At 46.1% G+C, this 16794-nt stretch overlaps 1 pseudogene; it reads left to right on the forward strand.

Moving 5' to 3' along the window:
* LOC107296720 overlaps nt 1-14669 on the forward strand; it is a 19345-nt pseudogene extending 4676 nt beyond the window's left edge.
* The last annotated feature ends 2125 nt before the right edge of the window (nt 14670-16794 follow it).

Genomic DNA, 16794 nt, shown 5'->3' on the forward strand with positions numbered 1-16794 from the left:
AAAGTTTTACCTACAATGGAGGACTGGAGAGTGAAGGTTTCGCATCTTGCTGAAATGGCAAAAATTTCGGCTTATTTGAAGGATCACTCAAATGAACAATTTTTATCAATATGGAGAAGATGGATTGTTTATATTCAAAATAAGCATAGAATGGTGGAATATAATTTAGGTTTTTAGATAAAAAAAATTTTTTTTTTTTATATATATATTTCACCTACTTATGTAGAACAATATTTTGTGGAGTTAGGGATATTAATATTAGTTTACTTTTAGTTGAATAGTATCCTGGGATTAGGTTTGGGAAGTCCGGGGGTGGGGGGTAGGGTTTTTACAATGTGATGTATTTGTGATGTGCTTTTTTTTTTATGATGAAAATAATAAAAATTTATATTTGAATTTAAAAAAAAAAAAAAAAGAAATGAACAGAATAGAATAGAATAACAGAGTTGGAAGGGACCTTGAAGATCTTGGGCAGGAAACTTTACAAATGGCTGTCCAGTCTCTTCTTAAAAACTTCCAGTGTTGGAACATTCACCACTTCTGGAGGCAGGTTGTTCCACTGATTAATTGTTCCAACTGTCAGGAAGATTTTTCTTAGTTCTAGGTTGCTTCTCCCCTTGATTAGGAGATACAAATGGGTTTTCCCTCCTCCCAGCCCTCCTCCCATGACCAGTCCATCTTCAACCAATAAGGACCCGCCTAGGTGTTTTGGTACAAACTGCTTCAGAGCTTCTTTGTACTTCCATTTTTCCTCCTCCCTGTTTCCCATCATGTACACACACAGGTTAATTGCCCATTTGTCCCCCATGTCCTCCCTTCTCCTAGCCTTTGATAGAAGGATGCCAGCAAGCCCCCCCCCCCCATTTTCATGGAGATCTTCGTTTGGAACAGCTAGGGGAGAATGAACATGTCCAGACTGAAAACCGGTATTTTCAAGGGAAATTTTCCTCAAGCAGAGGAGGCAAAAACCTCAGTAGAACATCAATCAATCAATCAGAACAGAGCTGAAAGGGACCTTGGAGGTCTTCTGTTCCATCCCCCTGCTCAAGCAGGAGGCATCAGTTGATGCTTCCCCTTTCTCAGATGTAAATTTGGTGAACCTGTTCTTTGTCATCATCCAATTTTTGAACAAAGTCAGCTTTCAAGAGTCCCTCCTGTATCCTTTGAACTGAACCTGAAGGAGAAGCAGAGTTGATGGGACCCCACCCTGAGACTCAAAATGATTTCCCCCAAAGCATTAGGGGTTTGTATTCTGCAGCACAGATGGCAAGAGGGAAGCCTATGGCAGATTTTATATAGACTACTGTAGATACGAATATAATACCATGTTTTGAACACGCCCTGCTAGAAGCAGGGAGAAGAATCACAAAAAGAGCTGTGGGAAGTCAGCTCCCCAGAGAAGGAAATATTAAAAGGGCAGAAAAATATATTTCCTTCAAGGATCTTAAAGAGACAGAAAAGCATGCCCAGTTTTTCTTGATAGCTCCAGGTCTCCTTCCCCCAAGCAGAAGCCAGCCCTGTACAAATGCATATGTAAACCATCAGGAAAGTTGGAGCCAGAAGCTCAAGAAGACAAAGACCTAAAATCTGCATACCCCACCCGTGACAGGACATGGTAGGATTCACAAATACCAGAAAGGCACACCCAGACTAAGGTCAGAATACTTGACACAGGAAATACAAAACCTGAAACAGGAACAGGAACCACTTCAAACAAAAGGCTAGAGAGGGTATAAAAACCTACTACCCATGTGCTCAGGCCCTTTTTTTCTCTGGTCTTTCCTGCAAGAACCATCTTTCTGGCTTTTCAATAAACTGCAACCTTCTTTCTAAAGCAGTCGCCATGTTGTTTATTTATCCACGGCTTGGATGAACCAGGATAAAGACTTTTCTTTCAACAGAGCTAAGAGAAAAATAGAGATGGTGGGTGGGAGTTTCAGGAATGTTCAAATAAGGGATACAACAAATGATGCTTAATTCCTTTTACACCACAGTTTGTGTCACGTATCCTTTTTTTTCTCCCCCAAATAGGTGGTGATGTGAAGATAGAGGATTCTAGCCAAGCGGTAGCAACACCTTTTCTAACAGCCAAAAAGAAAGATGCGGAAAAGATGAGTGAAAAGGAAAGGCCTGACGAAAAGGAGGAGCTGAAGAAATACTCTAGTTTCCAGTGTGCAGATATCGGCTCTTTCATGCACAGTGATGATCCCCAAGAAAAAGGAGCATGTCCAGGGTGCGGAAAAATACCCAGAGATGAATTGAGATTATGTGATTGTGTAGAGAAACAAAGTGAAAGTGGGGAATGCTCCAGAAGGACCCTTCCTCTTACTTTTCATCAGAAAATACAAGAGGGAGAGAAACTGTACAAATGCACAGAGTATGCCGAAAACTTCGGTACAAGCCGCTCCCTCGCATCCCATAAAAACATTCCCAAAACAGGGGATCCATACAAATGCCTGGAATTTGGAGAAAATGTCAGTCAGAAAAGTCACCTGAATTCCCATCAGAGGGTCCACAAAGGGAGGATGCGGCATCAATGCATCACCTGCGGAAAGAGCTTCGGAAGGAGCACCTCCCTAACTTCCCATCGATGCATCCACAGTGAGGAGAAGTTGTATCAGTTCAGGGAGGGTAGAACGAAGCTTACCCAGAGCCAGGAACCAAATTCCTGGAAAAAAAGCCCCACTGGGAATGATTCATGTAAATGCCTGGAATGTGGGAAGAGCTTCCGTTCTGCAAGTCACCTCTCTTATCATAATAGGATCCATTCTGGGGAAAAGCCGTATCATTGCACAGTGTGTGGAAAGAGCTTCACCCAAAATGGCAATTTCAATTTACATAAGAGGATCCATACCGGAGAGAAGCCATATAAATGCACAGAGTGTGGGAAATGCTTCACGACCCCTGGTGCCCTTAGTTGCCATAAGAGGATTCACACGGGGGAGAAACCTTATGAATGCCTGGAGTGTGGGAAAAGCTTTGCCAGAAGCGGTACTCTAGCTTTACATAATAGGATGCATAAAGGGGAGAAACCTTATAAATGCCTGCACTGTGGAAACAGCTTTAGTCAAAAAGTTCATCTTCAGTCACACGAGAGGATCCACACGGGAGAAAAACCANCTTCCGTGCCTCAGAAAACCTTACTGCCCATCGCAGAAGCCACACAGGGGAAAAGCCCTTTCAATGCCTGCAATGTGGAAAGCGCTTTGCCAATTGTGGTAGCTTTCATACCCACAAACGGATCCACACAGGGGAGAAACCGTACAAATGCCTGGAGTGTGGAAAGAGCTTCCGCAAATCCAGCCACCTAACTTCCCATAACAATATCCACACTGGAGAGAAACCATATCAATGCACCGAATGTGGGAAGTGCTTCAATCAAACAAGTCACCTTAATATCCATAAAAGGATCCACACAGGGGAAAAGCCCTATAAGTGCACCGAATGTGACAAATGCTTCACCTGTTCGGGGGCCCTCGTTAGCCACAAAAGGACCCACACCGGAGAGAAACCATACGAATGCAAGGAATGTGGAAAAAGCTTCGGTCAAAAAATAACTTTTATAATACATTACAGAATCCACACTGGGGAGAAACCATACAAATGCACGGCATGTGGAAAGAGCTTCAGTGATCCTCAAGAACTTGTTTCCCATGAAAGGATCCACACTGGGGAAAAACCCTATAAGTGTGTGGTGTGTGGAAGGTGCTTTAGGACCTCCCGTGACCGTGGTTCCCACAAGCGGACCCACACAGGTGAAAAGCCATACCAATGTGGGGAGTGTGGAAAATGCTTTAGTCAAAATACTTCCCTTCATATCCATAGAAGAATTCACTCAGGAGAGAAACCATATAAGTGTATGGAGTGTGGAAAATGCTACAGTCGTAGTGGTGCTTTTAATTACCATAGGAGGACACATACTGGTCCTTGTTAAATGAATCTGGCTTCCTCATTGACTTTTCTTGTCAGAAGGTCACAAAAGGTGATCACATGTTCCCCCAGGACACTGCAACTGTCAAATATGAGTCAGCTGCCAAGGGTCTGAATTTTGATCACGGGACCATGGGGATGCTGCAGTTACGACCGTAATTTTGAAAAGTGGTCATAAGTCCCTTTTTTCAGCACCGTTGTACATTCAAACAGTCACTAAATGAACTGTTGTAAGTCGAGGACTACCTGTACTGGAGAGAGGGAGGGGTTTCCATAAGTAACCAAGCAACAAGGCATGAAGCGATTGGAGTGGTTTAACTAACCAGGGGGAAGATCCTGGTGTAGAGTCAAACAAGAGCATAACTCTCTAGCAATTGAGAGGGAGATTGGATCTTGAAAACAAAGAACTGTCAAGATTGTTATACCCTTCCACACTCACACCTGACCCGCTGATGTCTTATACCACGGGTGCCAAACTCGCCGCATCACGTGACGTGTCGCGACGTATTGTGACTTTTTTTGCATTGCCGAAGCTCAGGTAGGCGCAGCCTCCGCATGATGCAACTGGCCCGTGGGCCAGCAGTTTGACATCCCTGTCTTACACCTTCCAATGACCCTCACCTGAAGTAATCTCCCCATCACAAGACTCATCACAAGCCTATCTGATGACTCACACCTGACCCATCACCAGACTCTCACTTGACATACCCACAGCTTATAAACAGAAGAGCGCAGACACTGACATCCCCTAAATTCCACTGAAGATGTTATCTAGCCTCATAATGAAACATTCAGAAACCAATCCACAAGCTTGGAGAACAAACCCTCACCCTCATTCTACAACTTGAACTGCAGATATTCGTCACTATTGCAAACTGTCTGTGATGTCAACATCTGGAGCCCTTGGTTTAGTTCTAATTGCTCCATTTTAAGGATGTAGCCAGGATATCAGCCAGCCAGGGATAACGGTTAAGGCAGGGGTCGCCAATGCCAACGCTGCGGCCCACTACAGGGCTTTGAGACATTTGGAACTGCGGAAGTGGCGTGTGTATGTGTGTGGGGGTGCTCCGTTTGTGTGAGTGGTGTGTGTGCTCGCACATATGTGTGCACTTGCCCCACTCCTGCTCACATGGAACCTTCCTCCCTCCCCCCTCCCCTGCCAGTCCACAAAGCCAGAAAGGTTGGGGAACTCTGGCCTAGAGCAGAGTTCTCCAAACTTTTGGTCTTGGCCTGGAATAGGGGGAGGGGGGGAAAGGGATGATTTAGTGGGAGGTGTAAGTGCATGTGTACATACGTGTGCATGACGAAACACCCGTGGCTCGCACAAGTGGGGACGTAAAAGGCCGCAAAGCTTGTTACGATGCTCACGCAAGTGGGGCCACAAACCTGTGACGTGCATGGTGATGCTCGCATAACTGGGGCTGTGCGTGCATGTGCATACACGGGTACTGTTCTGATCCAGAACTAAGTTGCTTTGTAATTCCAGATCATACAGATAACTCAATAAAGATGATTATAAAACATATTTATTCAGAAAGAAATACTTGCATTTGTTTGTTTCTTCTGGATATTGTACATCTGTTCATCCTTATAGGTAAAAAATTAATACTTCCTCCATACCAACTTCTAGCGTGGAATGGGACCATCTGAGTCCTGCGGTGGTCCCATGCTTATCTCAGACAAAGGCATTCCAAACTGGCCCATAGCCAGAATATCCTGTGATGAGCTTAGTAGCTCCTCCTACAGATCTGTTAACATGGGATTGCTAACTAGCTAAACTACATTACCCATAAGCCATCTCTTAAGGAGACAGCACTTAACCCAATAAATGCCAAACATTCTAACATACAGATCTACATGCTCTAGTCAGGGTTACATGATCCAGAACAGGTACTGACCTGCCACTCACACCATCCAGTGGCCAATAGGCCACAACTCAGTAGTGGGCTGTGACCCACAGGTTGGGGACCCCTGGCCTAGATGACCAAGTTGGGACAGGGCTGACAAAGCTTTATGTTCTTGTTTAAACACCACATAGCCACTTTTCTTCCCTAGTGTGCTGTATCAAAGGATTCCACTTGCTGCCACACTGCATTCCTCCACCATCCTGCATTTCCCATGGGACAATTTTCTTGAATGTTATGCCTTTGAGAGCTATTCCCACTTGTTTTTTCTCCTTTAATTGTGTCTGATTCTCAGAGACTGCCTGGGAGAATCTGCAGTTTTTACAGCTGGGTTTTCAGAAGTGGTTTGCCATTTCCTCCTTTTTAGGGTTGAGAGGAAATGACTGGCCCAAGGTCACCCAGCTGGCTTTGTGCCCAAAGAGGGATTACAACGTTTCTACCCTGGTGCCTCAACCACACTATTCCCACTTAGGAATGTGAGAACCTGAGACCATGTTCTGTGTTGGGTGTGATTGGACTGAATCAAAATCAGAATAGAGCTGGAAGGTACCTTGGAGATCTTCTAGTCCAGCCCTCTACTCAAACAAGAGATCGTATCCCAGTGATGGCGAACCTTTTAGAGATTGAGTGCCCAAACTGCAACCCAAAACCCACTTATGCATCGTCGGGTGCCGGGTGGGTGTGGCCCATTGGGTGGGTATGGCCCATTGGGTGGCCGTGGCTATGGTAGTAACGGCAGACTGGGTGGGACTAAAAAGTTCAATCAATCAATTCCAACTTTGCAAGATCTTTTTTTTCCCCACGAGGTTGAAATTGACTGATTAAACCTTTTTTTTTTGTACACGGTGGCAGAGGCCTAAAGCAAAAAGGTTTTATAAAACCCAGCTGAAGGCCTAGGACTGGGGCGACGGCGTGTGTGCCCACAGAGAGGGCTCTGAGTGCCGCCTCTGGCACCCATGCCATAAGTTCACCACCACTGCCCTATACCATTTCAGACAAGTGGCTCTCCAGTCTCGTCTTAAAAAACTCCAGTGATAAAGCACACACGTCTGGTGGCAAGCTGTTCCACTGGTTAATTGTCCTCATTGTTGGGAAGTTTCTCCTTAAATTCAGGTTCTCTCCTTGATTAGTTTCTATCCATTGTTTCTTTTCTTGCCTTCTGGTGCTTTGGAAAATAAATTGATCCCCTCTTCTTTATGGCCAGCTCTCAAATACTGGAATACTGCTATTATGCCCCCCCAGTCCTTCTTTTCTCTAGACTAGCCAAACCCAAATCCTGCAACTGATTTTCATGCGTTTTAGTCTTCGGGCCTTTAATCGTCTTAGTTGTTCTTCTTTGCACTTTTTCCAAAGTCTCACCATCTTTTTTGTAATATGGTGACGAAAACTGGCCAATTAACCAGTGGAACAACTTTCCTCCAGAAGTTGTGGGTGCTCCATCACTGGGGTTTTTTAAGAAGAGACTGGACAGCCACTTGTCTGAAATGGTATCTAGGGTCTCCTGCTTGAGCAGGGAGGGGGTTGGGCTAGAAGACCCCCAAGGTCTCTTCCAGCTCTATTCTGATTAAGATGAAGATTAATCTTTGTGATTCAAACCAGAGTCAGCCACTGAAAGGTGAGGCAAGAGGTTTTCATCATCATCATCATCATCATCATCATAAAAAAAAAAGTTGGAAGGGACCTTGGAGGTCATCTAGTCCAACCCCCTGCTCAGGCAGGAAACCCTATACCATTCCGGACAAATGGCTGTCCAGTCTCTTCTTAAAAACTCCCAGTGTTGGAGCATTCACCGTTTCTGGAGGCAGGTTGTTCCACTGGTTAATTGTTCTAACTGTCAGGAAGTTTCTCCTTAGTTCTAGGTTGCTTCTCTCCTTGCTTAGTTTCCACCCGTTGCTTCTTGTCCTGCCTTCAGGTGCTTTGGAGAATAGCTTGACTCCCTCTTCTTTGGGGCAGCCCCTGAGACATTGGAAGACTGCTATCATGTCCCCCCTCGTCCTTCTCTTCATTAAACTAGACATACCCAATTCCAGCAACTGTTCCTTATATGTTTTAGCCTCCAGACAAATATCTTTTTTTGCAAGGTATTTTTTTCCCCGTTAGGAAAGTGATTATATTCTCAGCTGTGGTGTAGGACGATCAGTTTCGGGACAAAGTCCAAACTTTACCCTCTCAAACTCTTAACCCACCCAGTTCCTCTCCGAACGATCACCCTTTTGGCTTCCCAGGATTAAAAACCGGACGCGCCCGGGGGCGCCCTCTTGCAAGAGCCTCCTGCTTGCCCAGGTCAGCAGGAAGAAGCCTTCAGGATCGCGGAGGAGCCGAGCGGAGTTGGGCGAGAAGAGTCCGAGGAGGGAGAACAGCTCAGTTCCCTGCAGTCTCCAAAATCTGGCGGAAACTCTTCCGGGGAGGGAGGTACATCTGCCCGGCTGCAGCTGCGCGGCTGGCCTGGGAAGGCGGAGCGCGGATCCTCGTCCTGCGCGCCTCTCTTTTGGGGATCGCAGGCTCGTTCCTCAAGGGCCGGCGCGAGGGAAACTCCCCATTGGCAAGGATCCGACCAGCCCCTGCGATTCATCCTTGCCCCTTGATGAGACGCTTCCAAAAGGGCCAGGACTTTTGAAGAAGCACCTTTGGGGGGAAAACCCCTCTGGAATACAAGGTGGAGGTATTTTGTGTGTGCTTGTATGTTTGTGCGCACTGTGGAATACCAGGCGGATTGGTATTTTGTGTGTTTGTGCGCGTTCTGAATTAACATGGCGGAAGGGTATTTTGTATGTGTGCTCTATCAGGAACTCTCTCCTTAGTTCCAGGTTGCTTCTCTTCTTGATTGGACAACCATTTTTCTGAAATGGTATAGGTTTCCTGCCTGAGCAGGGGGTTGGACTAGAATACCTACAAGGTCCCTTCCAACTCTGTTATTCTGTTCTAATCAAATTTTGAAGAATATCGTATGAGTCCCAGCCAGGACTACTACTCCTGCCTGTTGGGAGTTCATTTATTCTCTCCCTGTTGCAAAAGAAATGCAAAAAGAAATCCAAAGATTTTCCTTGATTGAAAAATGAGATTAAGAGTCCTCTTCCCCCCAGATTCAAGTGTGACCTATCCTATTGGATTTTGAAGGGCCGTGAAATTCCTGAAGCCCTTTTCTTTCTGCTTGTTTCCATTCAGGTTTCTTAACTCTTCCCCCCCTTCTAATTCTTTTGTGGTTTAGTTGTTTTTAAACCTTGCCAACACTTTGCAAACTGGTCACAGCCTCTGTGAATTCTGCAGCATTTAAACGGAATGAATGATTACTGTTCCTAATAATGAGTCAGAAGTTACAATTCTAGCTGATTGGTTGGAGAGAGTTGTCTACTGCCTGAGGCAATCGATGCTGTGATTGGTTACTGTGAGTGTAAAGTTGGCATTTCCTTGTTTTCCGCCTTTTTTCCTCTGCAAATCTGCTCTGCAATTTTACCTCAGGATGATCCTGTGGTTTACCTCATGATGCTCCTGTTAGCCTGACTATCTTGTTTACTGTAAATATTGATGTGAAATATATTCATTTACACTACAAGTTCACGTCAGCGTCTCTGCATTTGGACACCTGCTGCGCAATTCCCTGACAGATTCTCTTTCCTCTGGACTGAACGTGTGGTGGACATGAGCAGCTGATCTGTTTCTCAGATGAACTACTAGTTTCTTCACTGTATGCAGTAAACAGCAGTGTCCTTATCTATGTTTCTACTCCTACTTAGCCTGAGAAAATGGCCTAAAGTCTCCACACTGTCTCCGTGAAGTTTCCCATCCTAGCCAATTTCTAATCCTGCCTATCCCACATTGTAGAGAGCTTTTTAGAAGCTGCTTTCATTTTGTTGTTTTTTGGTCTATAACAGGCATGTCAAACTCGCAACGTCGCGTGACTTATTGGAGTTTTTTCGCCATTGCCGGCAATGGGGTGGGCGCGGCTCCAGTATGATGAAACCAGCCCACGGGCCGGCAGTTTGACACCCCTGGTCTATAATGAGGGCACTTAAAAGACCCATAGAGTCCACGGGGTTTCTCACAAGGATGTAACTTCTAGCAAAGTTGTTTGTCTGATTGGCCAGGTCCTCTGCAGATGGGATCTTCCAACCCTAATCCATCCCATTTTCTCCCTTTTTTTTAGTGCTACCTGCAAATGCAGGAACAACTAGAGATACTGTAAATCTCTATGGAGATTCTCAGTCGTCCAGGTCATAGTTGTCCAAAAGGTGCTTTTTCAAAAGGCAACTGGACTTTATTGGTTTTTAAGGGATTTTCTTTCCTCTGGACTGAAAGGGTGGTGGAAGTGAGCAGCTGATCTGTTTCTAAGATGAAATGCTGTTCATTATGTACGGTTACATGGTGTATGAAGATGGTCTAAACCAGCGGTTCTCAACCTGTGGGTCGTGACCCTATTTGGGGTCGAATGACCATTTCACGGGGGTCGCCAAACGCAGTCCGCCATTTTTTCCCCGCCATTTTTTCCCCCTTTCCTTAGCTGTGCTACTCCCTCTTACTCTATTGGCTTTTGAAAGCCAATAGAATAGACTCTATTCAAGAGACTCTATTCTATTGGCGTTCGAAAGCCAATAGAATAGACTCTCTTTAAAAGAGTCTAATTCTATTGGCTTTCAAAAGCCAATAGGAATTGTCCAGGCTGTCTCTGCCCTGCTGAGCCCGCCAAAAGTCCCAGTCTGCAAACGGTGCTGCAGTTGTCTGCAGCTAAGGCGAGCTTTCTGGACATTTCCACCCCTCCCTGCTGAGCAACTCCTAAATGTAAGTAAAAGAGGGCCAGGGGTGGGAGGTGGGAGGCCGGCGGGCGCAGGGAGGGTTGCTGGCGCGTGTGGGGCCCAGCGGGTGCCTTACCTCCCTTGGGCTGGGCCAGCTGGTGGCCCAGCCGGTGGTCACCCTGCGCCCTCGCTGCCGCGTGCTATGGCCGCCCAGGAGTGCCTGGGCCTGCCGGCCTGCCGCTGCACCGAACGTGCGGTGGCCAAGGTAAGGCTAGCGGAGCAGCGATGGGTGCAGGGAGGGTTGCTGGCGCGCGTGGGGCCCGGCGGGTGCTTACCTCCCTTGGGCTGGGCCAGCTGGTGGCCCAGCCGGTGGTCGGCCTGCCGCTTGCCATTGCCGCCCAGGAGCGCCTGGGCTTGCCAGCCTGCCGCCACACCGAACGGGCGTCTTGCTCTGCAATTGCCGGCTCCGCACAAAAGTTTCTTTTTCTTTCCTTTTCTAAATTCTACCCCCCTTTCTCCCCCTCTCCTGTCCCCTCTCCAATTCTTTTCTCTCCTCTCCTTCCCGGCGGCAAGATTCGGCCCGCTGGGGGGTTCACTCTAGCTCGAGCAGGAGAGCCATCTCTATGCTCCTGGGTCACGTGTGGTCGTGCGTGTGGGTCACGTGTGGTCACGTGGGTATGTGCGTGTGGGTCACGTGGTCACGTGGGTGCGTGCGTGTGGGTCACGTGGGTGCGTGCGTGTGGGTCACGTGTGGTCACGTGGGTGCATGGGGTCGCGGCATTAGGACGGTTGAGAACCGCTGGTCTAAACCCTCCACATTCTCTCCAGGAAGAGGAGAGAGGTGTTCTCCCATGAAGTTTCTCGTCCTGGGAATCAGTGGCTTTCATTTTGCTGATGTCAGACCTGCCCCAGTCTGATCTCTTAGGAAAGAAAGCATCTCGACTCCATTTAATTGAAATAATAGGTTCTTTTACTAAAAAAAATGTTGGTTGCAGTAGACTCAGACTACAACTAAATTTATGGAATGGAATTGAATAAGAATTAAGAGTAGAAAATAGAATAGAATAATAGAATAGAATAATTAAGAGTAGAACAGGACAGAAACGAATAAAATATAATAGAATAACAGCGTTGGAAGGGATCTTGAAGATCTTCTAATCCAACCCCTTGCTCAGGCAAGAAACCCTATATTATTTCAGACAAATGATTGTCCAATCTCTTCTCAAAAACTTTCAGTGTTAGAGCAGTCACAATTTCTGGAGGCAAGTTGTTCCACTGATTAATTGTTCCAACTGTCAGGAATATTTTTCTTATTTCTAGGTTGCTTCTCTCCTTGATTAGGAAATACAAATGGTTTTCCCTCCTCCCAGCCCTCCTCCCATGACCAGTCCATCTTCAACCAATAAGGATCTGCCTAGATCAGTGATGGTGAACCTTTTAGAAACCAAGTGCCCAAACTGCAACCCAAAACCCACTTATGTATCGTCGGGTGCCGGGTGGGCGTGGCCCATTGGGTGGGTGTGGCTGCGGTGGTAATGGCAGATTGGGTGGGTCTAAAAAGTTCAATCAATCAGTTCCAACTTTGCGAGATTTTTTTTATCCTGGCAAGAAGTTGAAATTGATTGATTGATTGATTGAACCTTTTTTTTGTTGCACGCGGCGGTGGAGGCCTAAAGCGAAAAGGTTTTATAAAACCCAGTTGAAGGCCTAGGATTGGGACGATGGCACACGTGCCCACAGAGAGGGCTCTGTGCGCCACCTGTGGCACGCGTGCCATAGGTTTGCCACCACGGGCCTAGGTGTTTTGAGAACACTGAGATGTTTGGGGCAATCCACATTCTTTCTCAGGGTGCATGGCTTAGAGTGCTCATACAAACTGCTTCGGAGCTTCTTTGTACTTCCATTCAGACAGGTTAATTGCCCATTTATCCCCCATGTCCTCCCTTCTCCTAGCCTTTGATGGCAGGATGCTAGCAAGCCCCCCCCCATTTTCATGGAGATCTTCCTTTGGAACAGATGGTGATGGGAGTTTCAGGAATGTTCAAATAAGGGATGCAACAAATGATGCTTAATTCCTTTCACGCCACAGTTTGTGTCATGTATCCTTTTTTCCCCCCCAAATAGGTGGTGATGTGAAGATAGAGGATTCTAGCCAAGCGGTAGCAACACCTTTTCTAACAGCCAAAAAGAAAGATGCAGAAAAGATGAGTGAAAAGGAAAGGCCTGACGAAAAGGAGGAGCTGAAGAAATACTCTAGTTTCCAGTGTGCAGATGTCGGCTTTTTCTTGCACAGTGATGATCCCCAAGAAAAAGGAGCATGTCCAGGGTGCGGAAAAATACCCAGAGATGAATTGGGATTATGTGATTGTGTAGAGAAACAAAGTGAAAGTGGGGAATGCTCCAGAAGGACCCTTTCTCTTACTTTTCATCAGAAAATACAAGAGGGAGAGAAACTGTACAAATGCACAGAGTATGCGGAAAACTTCGGTACAAGCCATTCCCTCACATCCCATAAAAACATTCCCAAAACAGGGGATCCATACAAATGCCTGGAATTTGGAGAAAACGTCAGTCAGAAAAGTCACCTGAATTCCCATCAGAAGGTCCACAAAGGGAGGAAGCGGCATCAATGCATCACCTGCGGAAAGAGCTTCGGAAGGAGCACCTCCCTAACTTCCCATCGATGCATCCACAGCGAGGAGAAGTTGTATCAGTTCAGGGAGGGTATAATGAAGCTTACCCAGAGCCAAGAACTGAATTCCTGGAAAAAAAGGCCCACTAAGAATGATTCATGTAAATGCCTGGAATGTGGGAAGAGCTTCCGTTCTGCAAGGAATCTCACTTACCATAATAGGATCCATACAGGGGAAAAGCCGTATCATTGCACAGTGTGTGGAAAGAGTTTCACCCAAAATGGCAATTTCAATTTACATAAGAGGATCCACACCGGAGAGAAGCCATATAAATGCACAGAGTGTGGAAAATGCTTCAAGACCCCCGGTGCCCTTACTTCCCATAAGAGGATTCACACGGGGGAGAAACCTTATGAATGCCTGGAGTGTGGGAAAAGCTTTGCCAGAAGCGGTACTCTAGCTTTACATAATAGGATGCATAAAGGGGAGAAACCTTATAAATGCCTGCACTGTGGAAACAGCTTTAGTCAAAAAGTTCATCTTCAGTCACACGAGAGGATCCACACGGGAGAAAAACCATTTCAATGCATGGAGTGTGGAAAGCGCTTCCGTGTCTCAGAAAACCTTACTGCCCATCGCAGAAGCCACACAGGGGAAAAGCCCTTTCAATGCCTGCAATGTGGAAAGCGCTTTACCAGTTCTGGTGGCTTTTATGCCCACGAACGGATCCACACAGGGGAGAAACCGTACAAATGCCTGGAGTGTGGAAAGAGCTTCCGCAAATCCAGCCACCTAACTTCCCATAACAATATCCACACTGGAGAGAAACCATATCAATGCACCGAATGTGGGAAGTGCTTCAATCAAACAAGTAACCTTAATATCCATAAAAGGATCCACACAGGGGAAAAGCCTTATAAGTGCACCGAATGTGACAAATGCTTCACCGACTCGGGGGCCCTCATTAGCCACAAAAGGACCCACACCGGAGAGAAACCATACGAATGCAAGGAATGTGGAAAAGGCTTTGGTCAAAAAAGAACTTTTATAATTCATTACAGAATCCACACTGGGGAGAAACCATACAAATGCACAGTGTGTGGAAAGAGCTTCAGTGATCCTCAAGAAATTGTTTCCCATGAAAGGATCCACACTGGGGAAAAACCCTATAAGTGTGTGGTGTGTGGAAGGTGCTTTAGGACCTCCCGTGACCGTGGTTCCCACAAGCGGACCCACACAGGTGAAAAGCCATACCAATGTGGGGAGTGTGGAAAGTGCTTTAGTCAAAATACTTCCCTTCACAGCCATAGAAGAATTCACTCAGGAGAGAAACCATATAAGTGTATGGAGTGTGGAAAATGCTATAGTAGTAGCGGTGCTTTTAATTACCATAGGAGGACACATACTGGTGAGAAACCAGATAAAAGAGTTGAACGTAGAAAAGTAATTAGTTAGAATCAGTCACATAACATCCATAGAAAAATTTACTCGCCAAAGAAGCCATTAAATGAATCAAGTGTGAAAAGAGATTTTTTTTAAAAAAAAAAAATCCTTATTTTTCTTGTAAAAGGATTTGCTCATTGGAGAAACTACTATAAATATCTCAAGCTTATAAAGTGCTTCGGTGCCTCTTGTTTACTTATTCCCATAAATTGATTTAGCTGGAAGAAACCATAGAAATACACTGAATGTGGAAAGTGTTTCTGAAGCACCAGAAACCTTACTTTCCATATGTCTATGGAGATTCTCAGTCATCCAGATCATGGTTGTCCCAAAGGTGCTTTTTCAGGAGGCAATTGGACTTTCTTGTCTTTCTTCGGAGACATTTGGTTATGCAGTTTGGGATGAACACCCTTCGATTGTGCCTGTGCCTGTCTTCAACAGTGAAGGGCAGAAAACATCCTGCAGCCAAGAAGACTCCACACCGATTTGCATTACTCAGGTGACCCTGAGGACACAAATAAGAAGGAGTCTTTGGCATGAAAAGTATATTTCTCATCAAAGGATCCACACAGAAGGGAAATCATATCCTTCATGACATGTTGAAAGCGCTTCAGAACCGAAGCAAGCTTAATTCCTATGGAAGAATACATATTGGGGAGAAACAATGTGTCACGAGCGCAGAAGCGATTTATGCACAATTCTTCATTTTATACCCCATAGGAAGATGAAACCTTAAAAATGAATGCACTTAAATATAGGCAAATAGTTTATCTGAACTCCAAACTTCGGGAACTATGCCACAACTCTGTTTCTGTCTTTTCTGCTGATACTTAACATATAATAATAATAATAATAATAATAATAATAATAATAATAATAATAATAATAGTAATAGTAATAGTAATAATAGTAATAGTAATAATAGTAATAGTAATAATCATCATCATCATCATCATCGTCATCTAATCCAATCCAACCCCCCTGCTCAGGCAGGAAACCCTATACCATTTCGGACAAATGGCTGTCCAGTCTCTTCTTAAAAAATTCCAGTGTTGGAGTATTCACCACTTCTGGAGGCAGGTTGTTCCATTAGTTAATTGTTCTAACTGTCAGGAAGTTTCTCCTTAGTTCTAGGTTGCTTTTCTCCTTGATTAGTTTCCATCCGTTATTTCTTGTCCTGCCTTCAGGCGCTTTGGAGAACAGCTTGACTCCCTCTTTTTTGTGGCAGCCCCTAAGATATTGGAATACTGTTATCATGTCCCCCCTCGTCCTTCTCTTCGTTAAACTAGACATACCCAATTCCAGCAACCGTTCCTTATATGTTTTAGCCTCCAGTCCCCTGATCATCTTTGTTGCTCTTCTCTGTACTCTTTCTAGAGCAGGGGTGTCAAACTCAATTTCATTGAGGGACCCATCAGCATTGCGATTGTCCTGGGGGGGGGGTAGGTGTGGCCAGGGTGGGCGCAACCTACTGGGTGGGCATGGCCAACTCTACATCGTTCGCGTCAAGGATGCCTGTGGGGGCCTGGGCGGGAGTGGGACAGATCTGAGGGTCTCTGGCAGAAGGGGGTGGGGCCGGGGCAAGCACCAAGGCATGGTCCACTGGAAGAGCCTCACTGTTCCTCTCAGGCCATGCGATGGGGGGCTGGATGGTGCTGTGGGCTTCCCGGAGCCCTGGGCAGCAGAGGTGAAACGCCCAGCCTGGCCCTCAAGCACCCGCGGCACCAAGCCCAGCCCCACTACTCCAAGGGAGTGCCCAGCTGCACATACCTCCTCCTCAAGGCGGCTGCTGCTGTGCTTGCTCTCCTTAGCCAGGTTGCTCATGATGAGTATGAGGGCAAAGTCAGAGGGAGGCCCATTCCCTCTCCATGGGAGGAGACCCGGCTTTGTATCCAAAGCTTCCTTAGCAATAGGATGGGAGACCCCCAGGATAGGCCAGGAGGAGGGGGCAAGGGGATGGTGAAAGGGCATCAGGGTAGGACTAAGGCAGGAATTCCCTCAGACCCTCTCTTTCCTCCCTCTCCTTCCTTCCTTTCTTCCTTCCTTCCTCCCTAAGAACAGAGTGGTGGGAAAATATTTGAGATGAGGGAGGGGAAAAAACAAGTAAGAAACGCAGCTGGGGAGGTGTCACCCTTCGTGAGGAATGAAGAAATG

Source organism: Protobothrops mucrosquamatus, unplaced genomic scaffold (genome assembly GCF_001527695.2).
Source record: "Protobothrops mucrosquamatus isolate PMUCROS unplaced genomic scaffold, P.Mucros_1.0 scaffold2947, whole genome shotgun sequence".
In the NCBI taxonomy this organism is placed as follows: domain Eukaryota; kingdom Metazoa; phylum Chordata; class Lepidosauria; order Squamata; family Viperidae; genus Protobothrops; species Protobothrops mucrosquamatus.